Source organism: Myotis brandtii, unplaced genomic scaffold (genome assembly GCF_000412655.1).
Source record: "Myotis brandtii unplaced genomic scaffold, ASM41265v1 scaffold196, whole genome shotgun sequence".
Taxonomy (NCBI): Eukaryota; Metazoa; Chordata; class Mammalia; order Chiroptera; family Vespertilionidae; genus Myotis; species Myotis brandtii.
In genome coordinates, this window is record NW_005357311.1 from 2705828 (window position 1) to 2713013 (window position 7186).

The 7186-nt window shown below is 33.6% G+C and overlaps 1 protein-coding gene across 1 annotated transcript in view; it reads left to right on the forward strand.

The window, feature by feature from the left end:
• Positions 1–7186, forward strand: part of PHYHIPL (phytanoyl-CoA 2-hydroxylase interacting protein-like) — a 34386-nt gene that overhangs the window by 1039 nt on the left and 26161 nt on the right. The window lies entirely within an intron of this gene.

Below are 7186 nucleotides of genomic sequence, written 5' to 3' on the forward strand. Positions count from 1 at the left end.
CCGCGCCGCTCCCGCCCGGGTCGAACCGCAACTCGGGTCTTTGCCGCAGTCCCGATTCCCTGGGTCTCCTGGCACCGAAAGGGAAATGCCCTCTAGAGTCTAGATGTTTGCAGCAACCCCTCCCCACCCCCACCCCACTAGTTGGCATTTTCTGGCCAGAAACTTAACAGTTCCTTTTAAAAACCTCCCATCTTCGGCCATCATCCCCCGTCTCGCCCCCATCCCCAACACACACAATGTAGAGTTATTTTTCTCCTCTCCAAATGGGATTGGGACCACAGGGGTTTTTTGTGGGGTTTTGTTGTTGTTGTTTGTTTGTTTGTTTTCAGTGAAAAGGCAGAAAAAGAGTGAGTTTCAGCACCAAGGACAGCCACAAGCTTAGTGGTTTGGGGCTGTCATTCAGAAACGCGAAAAATCTGCCCAGGTGTCAGAATCTTATTAACCAGTGTCACCCCAAAAATTTAATATAAAAATAAAAAGTTAAGACAGGAAAAAAATCTGTAAAGGAAGTGGACTCTCATATCTGCTGTGATTCAGAATAGGTGCCTTGATATTATACGGTGCCTTCTATTGTTAAAGTTGACCGGCTCCTAAAGAAGGAAATTGATTGAACGCAGACAGGTCTGAGCGTTACAGAGAAGCTAGTACCGTGTACAGTGTGGGTAGTTCTAGCGCTTCTGTGTTAGTTGGAGTAGTTGCAGAGTCAGTGCTATTTCAGTAATGCGGAATAAAACTTCATTTGTAAAGAAGTCATCTGATTAGTAACCACTGGCCAAGTATATGTGAGAAAAGAAAAAACAATTGCGATAAAGAAAGAAACAATTTATATTGTCAAGATGACCCTGAACACTTTTGGCTGTAAATTAAATTAATGTTTAACTCTTTATAATGTTTAACTGGTGATTTAAACATGTTTTAAGCTCAGGTTATGTAGAGATACTGATGTGCTCACAATAAAGTTGTAAAATTTATCAGTATGTAATCCAAATAGAGGACATAGGTCTTGTTTCCGAAGTCATTGGCATGGTAGTAACTTGGTTAGGTGTTGCTATACAGTACAGTTTAGGTCAACTAAACATTGAATTTCTGTTTATTAATAAGTTTAGGACACAGAATAATTGTTCTTTGAAGCCAGAGTCACTTTAAATAATTTCTGAAATAGGTGTAGTATGGATAAATAAATACTCTCGCAAACGCTGCTTATAGTATTTCCTTTATCCTTAGACTATTTTGGTCACCATAATAGGTGCACATACTTATGGCATCTAAAAGTCATTATTTTGGTATTTCGTATATAAGCTTGCATTATTAGACTATAAAGATTATTTTTAATATACCACATAGGAAGTCATGTGGGTTATAGTTTATGCTTCTGTGAAATGACTTTTTGTAATGTTACCATTGTAAGTATTTTATTTCATTTTCATTTACTTCAATGATATACCAAAAACTCATTACTGTAGTAATTGGAAATAGGCAATTCATGGTTGCTCCTCAGAACCCAGTAATCTTAATACTTAATATTGCCTTTACCATATGTTTTAGAGATAATAGGGAAAATAATGTTTTTTTACTTTTTTATGAACTTAACAAAGTTAATAGTGTAGAGTGCAAAAATAATGCTGCATATATTGTGGTCTCTTTTAGAATGGTAGCTATTATATATTTGGTGGTATTTTTTAGTTGTATCAGTTCACAATATTGATTCTGAAAAATGAGTAAGTTATGTAACATTTAATTTTGAGGTGGGGTGCTGGCACTAGGCAATATCTATGAAAATTACTACTTATTTACAGACTTTTAGTTGATTAAATATAAATTAAATAGGGTTTCATTTTATAAAATAGCTTATACCTACAAATCTACCTACGCCTCTATTAAAAGATGTGTAAAATTAGAAAATAGGTTGCTCAGAGATGTTTAAATGTTTACTTTTTTATTTTGTGACTATACATGTCAATTCCAAAAATGTTAAGTTGACTTCATAAGAATAATTTAAAAGAGATACTATAGTTGGTTTATAGAACAATTTAAAAATGTTGCATTAAATTTGTCAACCAGACCTTATTTATCATAATTTTATATTGAGAAATTTTCAGCTAGATAGATGCCATTTGCTTCCTTCACTTCCAACCTTTCACTTCTTCTCAGGTCTCATCATTTTACTTCTGTAAATATTTCACATAGAAAGATTAGGATGTGGCAAAACATTTATGTGCTTAGTACATAGTAAGTGCTGTATTGTCATAATTTTATGATCATAGAAACACATTTGTCTTATTTGCTCTTTACTTTTCTCACTATTTCACTCTATTGACCTGACAATAGGAAAAATGGGAGCAACATGAATTTCTTGGAAGTGGAATAAAACAGAAAAGGAGAACATATTATTATTAAATATACGTTTCCTTTTACCCTCTCCACTTGTAGATGTTTTAATTTTATGATGTTTTGCATATTACATCAACTAAGAGCTATAGTTGCTGGTAAGCATACTGTATGTCTTATTTTTCCTTGGCTCTCTTTTATATTTTTTGTCTGTCACTTGCCTGTTTTCTTATAAATTAACGTGTGCATTATTAGTTACAATTCACGATGTTTCTTTATTTCATAGTTTCTCAAAGTATTTAATAGTCTGTGAAATAGTCATATAATTTTTTTAATGAAGTTAGAGGGTTCTTATACACTCACATATTATCTCATTGTGCTTTTATCCTAGGCATGTGATCTTTGGTTCCTAGTTCATGGTCCCTGCCTGGATGTTACTTGTAGTTCAAAATGATGATTCCTGATAGACTTCTATTGGGAAAGCTAGGTAGATGTGCTGTAGATATAGTAGTTTGCATAATCTCTATTCCAAGTACAAGAGTATTTCTGTTCCTCCTTTTTGCTGTGTTAAGTATCCTCAAGTTGCATATGTAATGTACTTTAATTGTGGCTTTCAAAAAAACTGAAGGGGAAAAAGCATTAACTTCTCATATGCAAGCATCAATAATATGAGAAACCATCTCCAGTTTATTTCTTCATATAGATACTTCAGACTCTAATTTATAGATGATAAGATAAAATAGCCCCTACTCACACATAGAATTCTATATTACTTGTACTTTTCATTGTTTTTATCATGCATATGTATATAGAAGCCTTCTTTTCTTGCTGAAAGGAATGATTTATCCATATGTTGCTTTACATGCATCCCAGCTCCCTGTACTCTTGTGTGACTGATGTGTCATAAGTATAATAGTAAGGGAGAAAATACAAAAATAATTTGTTGTATAGCATTTAAATCCATCCCCAAGGTTTCCTAGCTTTAATAGTATTATTTCCATGATCTAGGCATTTTATGACTCTCTAGATATGGTTTATGGAGTTTATGATGCTAGTAGTCAGCAGGGGAACATGCTTTAAAGAAATTGCACATACAAACACTGACAGATTTCCCTGTCTTTGTCTCTAACAATAGTTTTGTGGAGGAAAAGAAAGGTTTCCTCCTTTTTATATAGTTAAAAAAGATAAATTTCTTTAAATTTGTACATTATCCTATCTATTTAAGTTATAAATCAGCTGGGACTTCCTTCTTTATGCTTATTGACATGTGAATTAAACAAATTTTAACTTTGGAAACATAAGGTAACATGAAATGCTTAGTAGCATGTTTAGTTTATCTCTGCTGTATTAGGTAATCCTTAGTGACATTTTCTGAAGCACACATCTAGGAGGAGTTGCCATAACTGTTACCTTTAATAGTACAGGAATGTGAGGTCTCACTGGCATGCATATAGCATAGTGATACCATCTTAGAATCAGAAAGACCTCTACAGAATATTGACCTTTTTATAGATATGTTTGTTATCTTAAGCAAATTACTTAACTTTTGTTTAGCCTCAAGCTTTCTCATTTTAAATGGATATAATAATGTTGATCCTGTAGGATTGTTAAAATAATTAAATGAATTATTACGTATCTTTTCTCAAGTTTTGACACAAAATAAAGAATAATTATTATAAATGGAATATTATTCTCTGCACACATTCTTGAGGTGAACAGCTTTTAATTTTATTTTTTGCCAATGTTTTGATCTTTTTTTTTTTCATTTCAGTTGTGTTTTATTTACTTGGTAAATACTTCTTATGTCAATTTAACTTCATGAGTAATAAATGGAAACTGTAAATCTGAATTTTAAAAGGACAGTTACAATATTCTATCCTTTGCTTACATTTTCCTATCCCATCAGACATATCCTTGTCAGCCTTAACCTTGCAAGCTCTTTTCAGCTTCTGCTTCACATCTACTGTTTGCTGCGTTTCATGTGCCTTGTGACTTTGATACCTGCTTTGGGTAGGTGTTTGCATCCGAACCGTTCTCTGTTCTCGATTTAACAATTTTTTTCCTTATGATTTTTTTCTAAAGATAGCTCTGTACTACCATATGTGATCTCTGTATTCATTTCTTTGATCCAGATATGACTGTAGAGATACTGTAAATTTTTATTAGTGACTATGAAACAAAACAAAAATAAAATAAAAACGAAAAGAAACAAACTTGAAAAAAGCTCTAAGACCATCAGATTATGTTAAACCAATTCATATTCCTAGTAGGGTTTCTAATTCATTCCCAGTGAAGAACAGGAAATTATTAGAGTAAAAGTCACATCAAAGGATATGTGACCAGACTCCCTCCAGTGGTAGAGTGACTGATGTGCCATGAGTAGTAACACTGGCAACTTCCTTTGTTGCATAGGTAAGCCAGTCAGAAATTCTCTCCATAGAACACTATCTAGAAAACCTCCAAGTCACTTGTTTTTTGCTGCTGATATTTTCCCCTCTTTTTATTGTTTACGAATTACATAATGGTTTACTACTCTAAACCATTTCCCTCATTCTGTAACTGTTTAAAATATTTTATTATTACTAGGCATTAGTTAAATTGTCTTATTTATCAGGCTATATTTTATTCAAACATTGGAAAGTAAGGTTAGTATTTGGGGAAGATTTCTAGCAAAAATGTACAGAAGTGTTGAAGAATCTTGACAAAAAACAGGTAGGCAGCATAGCGTGCTCTCTATATGTAATGACAGTGAGTGGCAATGGTATAAAAGAAATAACAAAATAATTACTAAGACTTTGTGATTGAATTTTCAAGCAAATGAAAACTTATCAGGAGTCACTTTAGAATTTTACGTCTGGGAAATCAGAAGAGTCACTGACTGGAAAGAAAACAAGGAGAAAGAAAATAATATTAAGACCCCATGATGACAGTTTTTTTCATCTCAAATTTTAGGTCTCAGTGAACATGCAAATGTGTCCTAAGCCCTTTTCCAGGAGCACTTCCCTCTCTCACAGAAATCATATTTGCAGAACAATAGTACATACTGCCTTCTCATTATTGTTTCAATGTGAATGCCCGTCAGAGAACCCACTTACATTTTTTTTAGACTTCTATCACTCAATTCCTGTTCTTCAAAGGCAGTTACTCATAGTCCAATGATAACATTTTTGAGAATCATTACTAGACAAAAACCAACCACTTGATACTTTATAGAAGAGTGTGAACTAGAAATTTTTTAGTAATCTCTGTAAAGGTAGTTTTAGAGTCAGGAGAGTTTTCAGAGGGATTTAGCAATAATGTTTACGTTAAGACATTTTGAATCTAACTGTAAGACTCCCTTGGAAACCTATTAAACATTCAGCAATTTCTATTGTGTTCTGAGGGAAAGAGTTGTAGAATGAGGAAGAGAATTGTTCACAGAACTATACATTCCACTAGTGAGTTCCAGAACTTAGGTGTAAAAAGGAAGGTTAGGATTTGACTTGAGTTTTAGAGTGCCTCACCTCTTGAAGGAAAGGAGTGAGCATATGCTGGGGAACCCCAAAGATGAAATAAATCTACATTCCAGGTTTGTTAAAAATGGAAACAAGAGCTCTGCATTTTGAAGTTGCCCAATAGATATAGTTAAGCAAAAAGCATCCTACTCTGAATTGTGGTTAGTTTTATCTGTGATGTTATGACTATTTGGGCCAAGTTTGTGGTTCACTTTAAAAGGGCTGCTCTGTGGGGATTATTGCACATATATTACTTGTTGCAGTGGTGTGGCAATTAATGTAAAAAAATCTCTAGATCTCTTTTTTTATGGCCAGTGGGAATGCTGCTATCTAATAATAGTATGAAAGGTTATAGCTTTCCTAGACATATGGTATTAAAGAAAAGGCACAAAATTTTTTTCAATATACTTACTTTGATTTTCTTGAAAAATAGTGTCTTATCTTCTGTAAGCCTGAATATTGACGAATGTCTCAAAGTCTTTCCATTTAAAAAGCTGATGATAAATGCAAACAACAATGATAATTTTTGAGCACCTACTGTGTGATAGTTTTTTAATGATTGTACATTTGTATTATAAATAATGATGCAGAACAGAATCAATGAGTTAATAGTCCTTGCGCCAAATCTGAAAACCTGTTGCCAGTTTTTGTTAGTAAAATTTCATTGGAACACAGCCATACCCATTTGTTTACATATTGTCTATGGCTGTTTTCTTGCTACAACAGCAGAGTTGAGTAGCTGTGACAGCAGACCACATAGCCCACAAACCTCAAAATACTTATTATTTGCTTCTTTACAGAAAAAAATTGCCAACTCCTAATGTCGAGGATTGAGAAAATAAATTAATCTCTCTTGATAGGAATAAATATATTGAAAGAAGAGTTTCTGAAGAAAAAAAGTACAATTATTTTGCTTTTATATGTTACCAGGGTTTTGAGATTATGCAGATTGGGCAGAGAGCTGAAGAAAGCTGAAAAGCTTTACCAGGCAATAGGATAGCTCTTTTAAAGATGGAGTCAGTTAAAGATGGGTAGCCATCTGTGCCATTGTGTCTGATAGGCAGTAAGAGAAACAAGTCCTAATTATAACTTGAAATTGTCTTCATATGAATAACTTTAGAAGTAAATATTAGTTATGCATTAGTATTTTCAGGTATAATTATAATTCTAGTAATAGCTATGTTTTAAAGTTGAAAAATTATGATGTAAACTTTCAGAAATATGGATAGTTTTGATGCATATTACAGAAATTTATATATATACTAGAGGCCCGGTGCACAAAAATTTGTGCACTCAGCGGGAGAGAGGGGGGTCCCCCAGCCCGGCCTGTGCCCTCTCGCAGTCTGGGACCCCTCGGGAGATAA